At 37.5% G+C, this 16,582-nt stretch overlaps 1 protein-coding gene across 15 annotated transcripts in view; it reads right to left on the reverse strand.

Annotated features, from left to right (window-relative positions):
* PEAK1 (pseudopodium enriched atypical kinase 1) overlaps nt 1-16,582 on the reverse strand; it is a 369,695-nt gene that overhangs the window by 85,484 nt on the left and 267,629 nt on the right. The window lies entirely within an intron of this gene.

The following is a 16,582-nucleotide window of genomic DNA, read 5'->3' on the forward strand; positions in this document are numbered from 1 at the left end:
AAAAGGAAAAAAAAAAAAAGAAAAATAAACATTTTATTCATTTAGCAAAAAAACCCAAAAAACAAAAAACCAAAACCTAAAAAATAACAGTCATAACTGTGTGACACAGAGCCAGATGAGGAGATTTCATGAAGGGGGAGAAGACAACTATTTCAAATGCTGCGGAGGGGTAATGGGGGGACTGAGGGCCTAAATTGCCCATTGGACTTGGTAACATGAGCTCATTGGTGACTTCAACTGTAACTATTTTGATGCAGCAGTGGGGATGGAAAGCAGACTGTGGTCAGCTGAAGAGTGAGAAGGTAGAGTGAGTAATTGTAGACAACTTTTGGAAGAGTTTATGTGGGAAGTAGAAGAAAGAAAGAGCCAGGCATATATGGGGAGGAGGTGCTGTCCAGAAAGGATTTCCTTAGTTTAAGATGGCAAAAACTACATCATGTTGAGTATTAATACTAGAGAAAGACACAGGAGAATGGGAGACGCTAAAGAGACAGGAAAAAGGTAGATAATCCCAAACCTAAGAATGTTAAAACTGAGCAGGCCCCGGTTTGATCCTTCTGTTTTATGGATGAGGAAGGCTGAAGCCCCCCTGAAGGGCCATGCTGTGAATGAGAAAAGACCTGAGAAAGAACTGAGATTATTCAAGGCTACAGCAACTTACAATATGTTTTGTTTTCAAATAATTTTTTCTATTGTTACCTGAATTTTTTTCTTTTGTTATATAGATGTTCACTGTGAAAAATCAGAAAAGCATAAAAGAAAATAGAAATCATGTGTAATCCTATTACTTGGAAGTAACTTCTATCAGTAGTTTAGGGCAGTCCGTGTCAATCACCAAGAATTTTTTTAAAAAGATATTCCCTGTTGGGGCACTTGGGTGGCTCAGTCGGTTAAGCATTCGACTCTTGATTTCAGATCAGGTCGTGATCTCACGGTTCAGTTCGGTTCCTGGGTTTGAGTCCCACATCTGGCAAGTGCTGACAACACAGAGCCTGCCTGGGATTCTCTCTCTCCCTCTCCCCTGCTCAAGCTCACATTCTCCCTTTCTCTCTCAAAATAAATAAATACACTTAAAAAAAAAAAAAAAAGGCATTCCCTGTCTACTCAGCACCATGTGGCATTAAATATAAAAGAATAAGGCATCCTGGCCTAATATCTTGTTAACCAAGTTAAATCCACCACTGATAAGAGAGGGATTCAATTTTCTCTTTTAAGTAGTACAGTATATTTTCTTTTTCCAAGCCTGGCAGATAAATAGTAAAAATAATTCCCCATGTTGAGTGCTAGTAAGTTAATTCAGTCAAGAAAGGGTTGCTGAGTTGATTAGCAGCTATCACATTATCAACAGGACAAATGAGATTCACCAGGAACACAATTAGCTATGTCAGTGCTGTGTGCAACAGAAAGCCATCAATAAAACTGAAACCTTGGAGCTGACATTCTTTTACAAATTCTGTGTACATCTGTATTCACACTGCTGTAAAACTGAGATGAATCAAGCAAACACCTTTAGCAAGCACCAGATGGAGCTGCTGGCTAAGCCACTAAGCCTTAACTACAAGGGCTTCAGTTTTCAACACTAATTATGTTTGGAGACAAAGATGTGCACTTAAAGACACTGTCAAAACTATTTCAACTTGTAACAGGCTCTTAGAAAGAAAAGCTGTACCCGATCAGATGTAGCGCTGTCCAAGGAGCAATCCTTGGGCTCTACTGCCTTTGTGAAATAACTTCATTGGCACTCAGTAACTAGCAGTTTTGCCTGCTCAACACTGACACCCCCAAATCAGGAAATTCTAGTCACCAAAGTTCTGCTTGAGAAATAAAATATGTGTCTCCTGAGGCACTTAAGAAAATATGACAGTCTACCCTGGTGTCTTCTATTTATTTGCCAAGACAGGTCTGATACAGAGTACCCAAATGGAGTGTTTGATAAGAAAACTCATTTGCTTCCACATTCCTTACAATCTCAAAGCAAACCCCACAGATGAATGGTTGATGAGAGAGTTGAATGGCTGAAGCTGCCCCCAGACGCCAGCTAGGATTCCATGATCTAAGATCTGATTTCATACGTGACGGTTTTTAAGACCAAAGCCCTTCAGGCTACAGATGAAACTGTTGAAGAGTAGCCTATTTCACTTCAAGTTGTGACAGCTTTTAAGAACCTATTACTGTTTTTTACTCTCTCTACTGCTATATGGACAATGACAATAATTAGTTTGCTTCGAGTCCAACGGTTTCAAGCAGATTTGATACAAAACAACTAAATCCACACTGGATTTCAATCTTGGAATAAACAGGCCCACAGAAAGGGCTGGAGCTCCTCAAGCCGGATGCAATTTCCAAGTCAGTGAAGAGGGGAGACTGTGTAGGTGGTATATTAAACACCATATATAGAGTGTTTCCTAAAGGCACCCAAGGAGAATCTGTTCATAATAAAGGAGGATGGGGAATGGACTGCTAAGCTCCTTCCCCAATCCTATGACTCCCGGAGGCCATTGTTTCTCTTCATAAAATCTGTCACATTGCCATAGAGACAGAGTCAAGAATCCTCAGTGCTGTACATGGGCTTTTAAGGACACTTTCAGTGAGGAACTACTGCCTATATGTCATCCTACACATTTGTCCATCTCCAGGATACTGGGGTAAAATTTACAAGTCAGGGTTCTCATTAGGCTTTTGTAATGGCGCATGTGGGTTACTTATATAAAAAAAGGAAAGGAAAATGTGACAAGTATCCCCACGTCACTGTTCCCAACCTTTCCTTCTGCCACAGTGAAAAACGCTGACCCGATACCTCAGCCAGCTGCCAAACCCTTCAGTAGATGACTAAAAGGGTGGGGAAAGGAAGAGAAAAGCAAAGCTGCAGGAAAAGACTTTGTAGGAGATAAAACACGGCTTTAATTTGGAACATGAATGGAAATTCCATGAGTGAAAGCAACCTTCCTTATTTGACATCTGACCTCCTCCCCACCCCTTCGTGGAAGAAAAAAATCACACTTCTTTGCTATCACAACAGTAGGCAAGATCTTAAGATATAAGGGTCTCCTGTTTAAAGAAGAAAGCAAAGTAAAACCTGCTTAATTTGGAAAACGTAACTAGAGCTCTGTCGAAAGGAGGAAGCTCATGCACTTCCAACTGCTCTAACCACAAGTTTTTCTCTAGCCGTTTACTGTTCCTGTCACATGGTAGCCATCTCCGGATAAGAGCCATGCGTCAGCAAACACACGACTGTAAAGCGGCACCGCTTAGCTCCCAACTCAGTTTTTAAGTTCAAACTCTTTGATGAACCAGTTCAATAATAATAATAATTACTATTATAAACTTGGTAATAACTAGTCATAAGATTATAAGTTCCAAAACGTACACTGAACCCACCTCAGATCCCTACTTAAGAAGGTATACATCAGAGAGGAGGTTAAAATGTTATCTAATAACAGCCAAGGACTCCACAGTCTCTTGCAGTTTTATTCCGTTCACAAGCTGTTCCCTCTGCTTGGAACGTATTTCATCTAGCGCTGTTTCATTAGGCAAAACTATTTATCCTTTAAGACCCAGTTCAAATTTTACCTGTGTGATGAAGCTTTACCTGACTTCCTAAAAACCTTTACTATAATACCATGTTGTATGGTAGTTACAGAAGTCCCTAGAAGGCAAGGCTATGTCTTTTTATTTTTTTTTAAGTTTATTTATTTATTTTGAGAGAGAGAGAGAGACAGACAGACAGACAGACAGAACCAGCTGGGGAGGGGCAGAGAGACAGCGAGAGAGTGAGAGAATCCCAGGCAGGTTCCACTTAGTGAGTACAGAGCCCAATGTGGGGCTCGATCTCAAGAACCATGAGATCATGACCTCAGCTGAGATCAAAAGTCAGATGCTTAACCGACTGAGCCACCCAGGTGCCCTGGCAAGGCTGTGTCTTTTTCATGTCTATATCTCTTGGATTGCTTGGAAGATACTGGATACTAAATAGACGCTTGCTGAGTAATAATAATTTTAGCTATCTAGCATTTACTACTAAGTGCCAGGCACCACTTGAAGCATTTTTTTACACATGAAAGCTCTTATTCTCATAAAAACCCTACGATGTACATAATTATTAGCTTCATTTTACTAATGAAGAAACTGAGACCTGCTCAAGGTCACACAGTTAGTAAATGACAGAGACAGGATGGATGAAGGGATGAATGAATGCATGTATGCACAGATGGTAAAGTTCAGCTATCCCTAGCATCTGGAGGCTGATTTAGCCACAGCATGGTGATACCTGAAAGGCGCCCACCACAGCGGAATTCTAACTTGAACAAAGAAGCGTCAGAAGGAGGCACACCCACACCTTCCTAGCTCAGCTCTGAGGTGGGCAGGGTCCATGTGCTCACAGCAAAGCTGTGGAAGCAAGCTAGAAAGAAACCAACAAGCATATATAATTAGCTATGGCTGCCCCCAAAGTTGTGCTTTATGTGCTTCAGAGTGAATATTTGGAGGCAAATTAAGCATAATCTTTCAGGAGCCACCCCTATTAGGAGGGCCTCTTTCGTAGCTTATTAAGAATGAAGGGTGAGATGCTGCTAGAAGCTGCCTTGCCGTGTTCTTCCTCTCCACTGCCTGCAACTGCAGAGCCAACTGTCAAGTGAAGAAAGCCGGACTGTAGGCTAACTGAAATGTGAAAAGATAGGTGATCTCTGGTATAAAACAAAAGAATAAAAGGGGCGCTTGGCTGGCTCAGTCGGTGAAGCATGTAACTTTTGATCTCAGGGTTTTAAGTTTGAGCCCCACGTTGGGTGTAGACATTACTTAAAAAAAAAAACAATCTTTAAAACAAAACAAAGGAATAACAAAGAGGGGAAATGAGGGCTGCAAAATTCAAAGGTAAGAAAAAGAAGAGAAAGGAGGAAAAGGAAGTTGGGAAGGAAAGAGAAATAACAAAACAGTCCATTATTCTGAGAGAAATCCCACTAGAATGTTTATAGCAACATCATCAGAGGAAGCAATAATGTCATTTGTTACCACACTTCACCATTTCTGGAGGCTTTACTGTCTTGTGGGACTTGTACATTTGCTATGAAGTATTAATTTTCCAATCAAACTAAATTTTCCCTACCCCAGCTACAGAAAAGAGTAAACAATACATTCTGTAAAACATTTATAATTTAGACTTTTAAAGAGAAAAAGCACTTCTAAATTAAAGTCTGAGTTATACAATACTTTAAAGAAATATAAATTCATTGCTTTCAAAGGGACACCATAACAAACTAGTGTAACAGTTTTTCCTGGTAAAAGTATTTGGAGGACCTGTTCTAATAAATAAATAAGAATTATTTTTATGATGGTTACAAATAAATAATGGCTTAAAAATACATTAAAAGAGTATCTTTCAAACTGGGATCCAGGATCTTTTTCAAGGGTCTATACATGAGTTTTCCAAAATAACTTTAATATTGAACTGAAAACAAAGTTTACATCTAAAATTAATTGATATGAACATATGCTGGATCATTGTAATGGCCACTTAAAACAAAGCATAGCAACATGATTTGCAACATGATTACTAATGTACAGATACATTTGTTTTTCTAGTCTGAACTGGCATCAAGCACACAATTTTAATTGTAAGGAATAATGAGAAAAGTAGGAGGCTCACTTAACATGTAAATGATACAGTCCCACTAAGTAAAGACCAAAATGAAATAATGGTGCAGTCACCGCACATTGTATTGATCCTGGATTTTCAACATCTGAGAAAGAAATGTGGCAGAAAAAGAGAGTCAATGGTAATGAAAGCTGCCAAGACACCTTTGGGGGTGGCAGACAGCTCCATACTCATGTTGTGAGCAGCAATTCAGTTTTGGCAAAACATCATCACTTTATTAAAGTAACGTTAATTTGCATTTCATTATGTTTTACAGGCTTTTTGTTGTACTTTTAAGTTTGTTTCAGTTTACAGTTAAAAGAGAAATCCAAGTGTAAGGAATTTATATCTAATTTTATTTGTTCATATTTAAGTAAAATTGTAATAATGTGTGTCAATGGTGAAAGGCTCCAATTTTTAGCCAATTAAAAGGAGCCTATAAATTACTAACGTTTGAAAGTAGTGCTTAATAACAATATTCTCTTATGTCAGGTAAGCATTCCTCTTGTGACCTTACTTACATTATTAACTTGCTAAGCATCTGTTAAAGGAGTATAATAGTCATCTATCTCACAGAGGCTGTTGTTCAAATGAATTAAGATAAAATATATACAGATTGCATTGAATCTATAGATAGCTTTGAGTAGTATGGACATTTTAGCAATATTAATTCTTCCGATCTTTAAACACAGGATATCTTTCCATTTGTTTGTGTCTCCTTTAACTTCTTTCATCAGTCTTATAGTTTTCATTATACACATCTCCCATTTCCTTGGTTAAAGTTATTCCTAAGTATTTTATTGGTTTTAATGCTATTGTGAATGGGATTTTTTCTTTCTTTCTCAGATATTTTGTTGTTAGTGTATAGAAACACAGCTAGGGGGCACCTGGGTGGCTCAGTCAGTTAAGCGTCCGACTTCGGCTCAGGTCATGATCCTGCGGTCCGTGAGTTCAAGCCCCGCGTCGGGCTCTGTGCTGACAGCTCAGAGCCTGGAGCCTGTTTCAGATTCTGTGTCTCCCTCTCTCTGGCCCTCCCCTGTTCATGCTCTCTCTCTCTCTCTGTCTCTGTCTCAAAAATAAATAAACGTTAAAAAAAATTAAAAAAAAAAAGAAAAGAAACACAGCTAGTTACTGTATATTGATTTTATATCTTGTGACTTTACTGAATGCATTGATTAATTCCAAGAGTTTTCATGGTCATCTTTAGGATTTTCTATCTATAAAATCGTATCATAATTTTATCATCAATTTTACTACTTCTTTTCTGATTCAATGCAATCCCCATCAAAATCCCAATGGCAGTTTTCACAGAAATATAAAAAACAATCCTAAAATTTGTATGGAACAATAAAAGACTCTAAATAGCCAAAGAAAACCTGAGAAAGGAAAAGCCAAAAGCATTACACTCCTGATTTCAAGCTATACTATAAAGCTACAGTATGGTACAAAGGTATAGTATGGTACTGGCTTAAAAATGGACACACAGACCAATGGAAAAGAACAGACAGCCCAGAAATAAACCCATGCATATATATGGTCAATTAGTTCACAGCAAAGAAGCCAAGAATATACAACACAAAAGGAGTCTTTTCAATAAGTGGAATTGGGAAAACTGGACAGTCACACACAAAAGAATGAAACCGAATCCCTGTCTTACACCATACACAAAAATCAATTCAAAATGGATTAAAAACTTAAACACAAGGCCTGAAACTTAAACATAAGGCATAAAACTCCTAGAAGAAAAAAGAGGGGAACAAGTTCCAATTGTTGTCTTGGCAACAATTTTTTGAATATGACACCAAAAGTACAAGCACCAAAAGCAAAAATTGACAAATGGGACTACATCAAACTAAAAAGCTTCTGCACAACAAAAGAAACAATCAACAAAATCAAAAGTCAGCCTACAGAATGGGAGAAAATATTTACAAATCATATACTGGATAAGGAATTAATATCTGAAATATATAAAGAACTCGTAACTCCATAACAAAACAAAAACAAACACACAACCACAGATTTTCAAAAGGGCAGGGGAACTAAAAACATTTTTCCAAAGAAGGTGTCCAAATGAAAAGATGCTCATCGCCAATCATTAGGGAAATGCAAATCAAAACCACCATGAGATATCACTTTACACCTGTTAGAATGGCTATCATCAAGAAGATAAGAGATAACAACTGTTGGCAAAGATGTGGAGAAAAGGGAATCCTGTCCATTGTTGCTAGGAATGCAAATTGGTTCGGCCACCATGGAAAACAGTATGGAGGTTCCTCAGAAAATTTTCAGTAGAACTACCATATAATCCAGCAATCCCACTTCTGGGTATAAAGAAATGAAAACAGAGTATCAAAGAGATATCTGCACTTCTCTATTTATTGCAGCATTATTCACAATAGCCAAGATATGGAAACAAGTGTCAATCAACAGATGAATGGATAAAGATAATGTGGTATGTACAATGGAATATTATTTAACCATGAGAAAGAAGGAATCTTGCTATTTGTGACATAAATGGATCTTGAGGGCATTATGCTAAGTGAGATAAGTCAGAGAAAGACAAATACTGCAACATATCACAGTCTAAAAAAGTCGCATTCACAGAAACAGAATAGAGTGGTGGTTATCAGGGGCTTGGTGGGGGGGCGGGGGTGGTAATTGGACAGATGTTGGTCAAACTTGCAGTTAGAAGATGAGTAAGTTCTGGAGATCTAATGCAGAACAATAGTGATTACAGTCAACAATATGTATTATATACTTCAAAGTGGCTAAGAGACTAGATCTTAAAGGTTCTACCACAAAAAAGAAATGATTATGTGACATAATAGAGGTATTAGCTAATGCTATGGTGGTAATCATATTGCAATATATAAATGTATCAAATCAACACATTGTACAACTTATATTTATGCAATCTTATGTCAATTACATCTCAAACTATATAAAGTGCACAACATAGAGGTTGATTTATAATAAGCGCTTCATAAATATTCGTTCTTCCCTCCTTTATTAAATCTCTATATCAATGGAGGACAGGAAGGGGAATGATCCCTTCCAGTACCCTCCATACATATCTGTATGCCATCTTGACAGACCAGTTGGGCTCTGCTATTTCTATGGAGATACTGGTAACTATCCTGGTAGGCCTCAATTACCATGGATGGTTTAATTGAAAGTTACAGCTAACCTGCACACCAATCTACCATTTATTGTTTCTACAGGGAAAATAAACGTACTCCAAGTTCTGAACAACAGACTTGCAAAGAAACTTCAGCATTCAGTTTTGGACTTGGGTTTTGCATTAGTTTCAAGAGATGCTGTCAGATTGTATCAGGAAGGGGTTGCTGTACAATAGGGCAATGTGATACTACCTGTGCTTTAAGAATTCAGGCAAATGTGGAAAAGGACACATTGACAGGAGGTAATGTGGTTAGCTCAACTATTACTATACTAGAGTAGGTAAGGCCCCAAATTAACACAGAAGTAGCAGGAAATAATGAGCAGGGGCTGATCTGAGAGGCCAAATGGATAACACTTAGCAGCCAGTGGGAGACTAGTGGAGAGGGACGGGGACAGACAATGACTCTGGGGTGTCTCTCCATGAAGACCAAGGATGATTTTCCCAGAGGCATACTAAAAAGTGTACAAAATTCAATAGCAATAATTTTCACTGCTTCAACTGTAGAGAACAAGGAGAAAATGGAATGAAAACAGCCAACATACTATAAAGCCAAGTATGTGATTAAAAATTCTCCCCATTAAAAAATACTTTAATTGCTATTTTCTTATTTAAGTTGACTCTAAATTTTGAGTGCAAATGGTTTGGTGAGAACAATATAAAAGATTCAGGATGAAGTGGCTGGGGGAGGGAAAGAGAAAGGTAAAGTGACAATTCTCTAGTTACTTTAATTTTACTACAAAATAAACACAGAAAAATAAAACAGGCTGAGTAACTGAAGGGATGGCATCAGTGATGGAGCATTAAGGATGGGAACTGTGGCCAGAAAATTCATACATTCCAGACAGCCATGAGCATATGCCAATGAGTTTCCATAGGGCTGTTCTTAAGAAAACAGCAGAGGCTTGGAGTTTGGGGAGTCAGTGGATATTAATAAATGAGAAGACCATAATCTGGTAGAAGAAAAGCTTAATTACCCTCAACAACAGTATGCTGTGTCTTTATTCTCCTTATCAGTGAAGATATCTGCCTGTGGTCTGTATCATTGGACCCTATGTTGACTTCACTCAGAAGCTAATGCTTCTCTGAGTGAAAAGTGACAGGTAGGATGTCAGCTTTTCCTGAGGAGGTGCTGCATCCCTGGTCCTTATGGCTGCCAGAGTAGTGGGTGGTATTTCCATTCCTATCGGAACAACCCATCAATCAGTAGAATTGGCCCCAGGGCACAAATGAACAAGCCTCACGGCCATTGCTAATTGGATATGTAATTTTACTTTATGCAAGCTACTCAAGCTCTCTAGAACTTATGATCCTTATATTTTTTAAATGAAAAATAACTGAATTCTTTAGATTATAAAAGCAATCAGAAAATAAAGATATGCAAACAAACAAGCAAAACCCCAAGCCCCAAATCTTACTATATATCCTTCCAGGTCTTTTTCCTATACATAGATCAAGTTGTGCACAGATAGATACAGACATGTATTTAACACAATGAACACGCTACCTGGTAACATGAATACCTTTAAAGTCTTTTCTAAAATTTACGATCAAGTCAAAGGATTATGTAAATGCAAATTTGCGTTAAAATGCCAATTTGAACCATTCAAACAAATTTAACAGAGGGAGAAATAAAGTTGCAGTCAGAGTCCTTTAATAACCTCAAGCAATTAAAAACATTTCTCATATATAACAAGAAACAACTCTTCTCTATGGAAATAGTTACCTGGCAAGATTACCTATTCAGGGCATAGCTGAAAACTAGACAGGTAGGGAAGAGCCTTAGGTCTCATTAATAGACTCTTTACTCTTGTTTCAGACAAATTTAATTTGATCAATTCAGATCAGTTTTGTTGGTATTGTCTGTACAAAAATAAAAGTGAATACTCTACTTATAATTTGATGAATTATAACAGTGTCTCTCATGCTGTCCTTTATTTATACATCCCCTACCCACTTAACTATGAGCTGAGATACTGTTAATTTGAGTGGAGATATGTATGTCCCACTGCTTTCTCACAAAGGTGCCCATATGCCCTTTCCACTATTGCCCTTTTAAAAAGACTCTCTTTTCTAATAATTTCTTCTGTGATCTTGTCTATTCCCAAATATGTAAGGGTGGAATAATTTCCCAGAGCCTATACGTCTTGTCCTTTGATGCTCCAGACTTCAGTTTCCAACTGCCTACTAGACCTCTCTAAATAGAATTAATTATCTTTCCTCCAAAATGTGCTCCACCTTGTTCTGGACACCATAACAACTAATGTTATCACAACATTAGGTAGGTATTCAGGCTGGGTCAACTTTGACCCTTCCTGGTCCTTCTCACGCTATATCCAATTAATTGCCAGGTTCTGTCTCTCCAGTCCGTAATCTCCCTTTGACAACCCTAGCCATAACTTGAATCCTGGATTTCATCACTCTTTGTCCGAGGCCTTGGGATAATATCTCATTGTTTCCTGACTCCTCTAAAACACAGATCTTTACCATTCTCCTTACTTCTTCATACCACCATTTGTGGTTTTTATTTGTCTACAGAATACATTTGAATGCTTTAGGACAAAATGTAATGCTCTTTTGTGATTGATACTGCCTTACCATATTTTTAAATCATCGTCTCCTACATGTCCACCCATATAACAACTGGCTAAAATTCTATAGAACCTTCCATGCTTTAGTCAAATACCAAGTCCCCTGTGAAGCTGCAGATCCTCTTCTTAAAATTAACTGTTTCCTCCTCCTAATTCCCATCCCATGGTACTTATGGGTGTTTGCATACAACTTCCCCTCTCTCTTTCACTTGCTAGTCTTAGCTTCTTAATCAGTTTTGGCATCTATATGTTTCTTGACCAGATGAATAAATACAGCTCTATTATCTGGTTTCACAGACCAAAATAGCTTAGAAGGGGACAGAAGCATCCAGATAGAAATGGCAAGTGACAAGTTGACTACCTGATAGCAAATGGAGAAAGAAAAATACAAAAACCAATGTAAGACCTCAAAAGCACTTCCATGTGGGGCAAAGAGCCCAAATCCCTCAAGGGCATCACTGTATTTTCCAGAAGAGCACTGTGACTGACCTTGACACTAATTATAGCAAGATATCAAGAAAATGTTAATTTATGTTTAGTATCCTGTGTGACAAGGGAAGAAAACAACAAAAGTGTGAAAAGTATTTTGGAAAGATTTTCATACAAATGGCTTTATTATTTAAAAGCTTATTTATTTAATTATAAAATAAATACCCATTATAGCAGATCTGGAGGAGAAAGGTTGACAGAAAGAGAAAAGGTACCTAAAGTCTTAGTCTGCACTCACAAAAAATGTAGGTCATGTAAACACCAAATGATTATCCTAACTGAAAACATTTTAATGTTTAATGAGCTCAAGCTCACAATTACTCAGGAAATTTGGCCAATGAGAACTCGTTTTTTCAAAGGGCATAGAAAGCTAAGATTTTACTGTATCACTACATAAAGTTATTTATTCAACTCTTTTGTTTTAATGTGTGACTGGAGAATGATAATAAGGTGGGGAGGAGATGAGAAAATGAGGAACAAAAACAAAAATGGAGGGTGAGAGAGACAGAGAGAAAGAAACCAAAATAAAAGGTAGGAGAACAGTCAAGACAAGTGAGAGGAAGAATAGAAAAACAAAAAGAGAGAAAGCCCAATATAATGAGTAGACACATTCAGCAAAAGGATAGTTCTCCTTTCATTTTCTCCTCTCTTGACATCCTTTGTTCTAATTGACTTCAGGCTGATGTATGTACCCTTAGATGCATGCTGAATTCCAATGAAGTCCTCCTACACGTATACTTTATACCAACACAATCCAGTTAAAAGGATTTTAATTGGTGTGCACCATTCCCTGCAATTTCAACATTTTAAAAATGAATAGTCTCTCTAAGTACCAGATGGTGACATGTACTAATTAATCAGGCCTATTCAATGAATGAGCATATTAAAATGAATGCACCTATTAGACATGTGTTGCTGACGCTCTATCCCGAGGAAGCCTCCCCTTATACAAATGCCCACAGAAGGTGCAGATTTACTGTGCAATACTCACCAGTGTCTCCCACAATTATTTGTAGCAGCAGTTCCATCACTCTTGTACCTCCCTCTAGATCACCTGATATTTCATGCTAAGCAGCCTGTGAGCGCTGCTATTCCTCTATAATCTGCTTAACTTTTGTAAGCAAGAGCCAGCTAAACTCTGGGTCTACCATTTTCCTATCAAAGAGAAGATTATACAAACTCTTCAAGGTCATTTGTAAACAGACAACATGTGAAGGGACAATGATCAAGTGAAGCTCTTCATTCAACTCCCTTTCTCCTCTGGTTTGTCTGTCAGGCAGTCTTAGCATTGCTAGCTCAGGGAATAAAATAGAGCAAATGGAAATCCTGCATGGCAGGCTGCCATGCTCTAATTTTCTTTAAATACTGTGGGCATTGGAGAGGAAGGTATAATCTACTGGTAGGTTAAAATACTACTAGGTACACTTTTTCGAAGTGAAAGAAATCCTAGAAGCTCCTCATACTCATCACTTTTCTATTTTATATTACTTTGAATCACCACATTCCAAATGTATTCTCTCTCCAAATATCTCCAGATTTATTGAAAAGACTGGCTTCTGATCTGTTGATGGCACTGAAAAGTGAGTGGTTGATGAGGTAAGGAAGGGAAGAAGCAGCAAGGTACAGATAAAACACACACTATGGACAAGGGAGCGCTGTGACACATGTATGTTATCTGGTACAGAGCAGGAAGTGACAAATGTTAGTTCCCTCTAGGAGATAATAACAAACGGTAGGGAAAATTTTTGTTTGCTTGCTAAAATAAAAATCAATCTAAAGGGAAATCTAAGAGAAGTCTAAACATGGTTATCCTTGGAGAAGTTACAGATTATGGTAGAAAATGGTGCTTGTTTGTGGTGTATGACAATGCTTATTGCTTAAAATCAGAATATCACCCAAAAGAATTCATAGGGGAGAGTAAACCAATAATAGCAACAATACAATTTGTAGTTACAGACTAGAAAAGCCTCCCAAATGGCAAACACCATTTAAATTGTATTACTTTCCCTGGGCTCTTGCCTAAAAATGAGAGGTAGAATTAATTATTCAAGCAAAATTTAATTAATATGGACATAATTAAAAGTAAAAAATAACACGGCACTTTCATCAAGAGGTTTCTGTGCAATGATTCGATAATTTTTTTTCAAATTTTCTACTACTTGGTTTTAACCATTTTGGTAGATTTCTATTATTTTTCATTTTTGGTAGAGTATTTACAGACAAATGGGTTCTTCTAAGAGTCCTGCGTTCTGAGATAAGACAACACTCAAGAAGACAAGATATCAAAATCAACCACAATTCCTAGTCAAAACACTTAAAAGGAACCATGTTAGAAAAACTGGAAGCCTGACTAACTGGAGAGAAAGCAGTAATTTATGCCAACCTAAGCAGACTAAGACAACTCTTGGACTACTCTGAAAAATAACCTAGTATTAAATTATGAAGAACACAACTGATCAATAACCCACAAATCTACGCAAGAAGAAAATACAATGTTTTTTGAACATATAGGATGTGAATAGTTTAAAGTGAAACTCTGTTAAAAAGGGCACAGCACCTACTTTTATTTTATAGGTAGCTAGAACTAGAGGACTGCATTAATATTAAAGCTTAGTTTCATTTGGAACAATATCAGAGTGTAAAATAAATACCAAGTTTGAAGGCAGATAAACTGGATACACAAAAGGAGACGCACAAAAAGGAGACAGTGTGGTCTAAGTATGACATCTAACGCAGTCAGAGTGATTCTACTGCTTCTGTCTTTAAGATACAACAAACTTTGAATTAGTCATTTACGCCCTTGGCTACATGGCATCTGCATCTCAGGTGCCTAGAATTCCTTAGAAAGAGGCCATGAAGATATTTATATAAAAAGAGACTCTGAATTAGCTATTCCCAGATGATATACCAGAAATAACGAAAAGACAATATTCAGGATACGCTAGATGCCATGATGTATTCTCAACACTCGAAAGAGCCCTGGTTGATGAAGGGGAGGCAAAATGGATCATTTCTTCATGAAAAACAGATAATGTCTAGAAATCAGGAAACAGTGGTATTTACACACAAAAACATCAAATTATACAAAAGAATCTGAGGTTAATATATAGGTCTTTATGTTGAAAAGACAGTAGTGAAGCCTCTTTTTAAGAATCTGCTCCCTAGGGGCACCTGGGTGGCTCAGTAGGTTAAAGCGTCCCTGGACTTTGGCTCAGGTCACGATCTCAAGGCTTATCAGTTTCAGCCCCACATCAGGCTCTGCGGTGACAGGGTAAAGCCTGCTTGGGATTCTGTCTTCCTCTCTCTCTGCTCCTCCCCCACTTGCTCTCTCTCGCTCTCTCTCTCTCTCTCTCAAAATAAATAAGAATAAACTTTAAAAAAAGCTATTATTTATTTAAAAAAAAAATCTGTTCCCTATAGAGGTGCCTGGTTGGCTCAGTTGGTACAGCATGTGACTCTTAATCTTGGGGTCAGGGGTTCAAGTTGCACTTTGGGCATAGAGTTTACTTAAAAAAAAAAAAAAAGGATCTCTTCTCTATAATCTACAATCACTAACAGTAATCTGGAATTGCTTAAACTGAACTTGATGCATTTAGCTTAGTACATGTAAATTTGAGAAGAAATGCCAAACATTTGTTAACATCTATATAGTTGATTAAAACAAAGAACTAACATCATGGAGGAGTATGTGAAAAAAACTTAATTCTGCTTTTGGGGATGGGGGAAAAGAAAGAAACTAACATTTGTTGAGGTACTATAGTCACTGTGCTGGAAACTTTATATAGTATTACCTCATTCAATACTCCCAGCCATCCTATTGATAGGTATCGTCTCCAATTTACAAGATGAGGAAATGGATGCTCGACAGTGTAAAATTAGGAAGTAATGGAGTTAATATTAGATCTGAGGCCTGTCTGATTCCAAATCCTATGCTTCTTAAAATTAATGGCATTTGTAATGGCCAAGATAACTTACTTTGCTCTAGAGGTGAGTTACTGTAAGGTATATTTCTATATGTCATAACGGTCTACAGTTGATTGGCAAGAAAAATACAAAGAAATAAGAAACGTAACCATTTCAATAATAAGCAAAATATAAATGTATTCAGTAAGGTTGGAAGATACAAAACTAATACACAGAAATCTGTTGCATTTCTATAAACTAATAACAAAGTAGCAGAATGATAAACTAAGAAAAATAATTCCACTTACAATTGCACTAACAAGAATAAAATACATAGGAATAAACTTAACCAAGGAGGTGCAAGATCTATACTCTCAAAATTATAAGACATTGATGAAAGAAATTAAAGATGACACAAATGAAAAGATATTCCATGCTCATAGATTGGAAGAATTAATATCGTTAAAATGTCTGTACTCCCCAAAGCAATCTACAGATTCGATGCAATCTCTATCAAATACTAACAGCATTTTTCATAGAACCAGAACAAAGAATACTAAAATCTGGGGGCACCTGGGTGGCTCAGTCGGTTAAGCGTCCAACTTTGGCTCAGGTCATGATCTCACGGTTCATGGGTTCGAGCCCCGCGTCAGGCTCTGTGCTGACAGCTTGGAGCCTGGAGCCTGCTTCGAATTCTGTGCCTCCCTCTGTCTGTGCCTCCCCCACTCACACTGTGTATTTCTCTCTCAAAAATAAACATTAAAAAAAAAATTAAAAAAAAAAAGAATACTA

The sequence above is a fragment of the Panthera tigris genome, chromosome B3 (genome assembly GCF_018350195.1).
Source record: "Panthera tigris isolate Pti1 chromosome B3, P.tigris_Pti1_mat1.1, whole genome shotgun sequence".
NCBI classification, from domain to species: domain Eukaryota; kingdom Metazoa; phylum Chordata; class Mammalia; order Carnivora; family Felidae; genus Panthera; species Panthera tigris.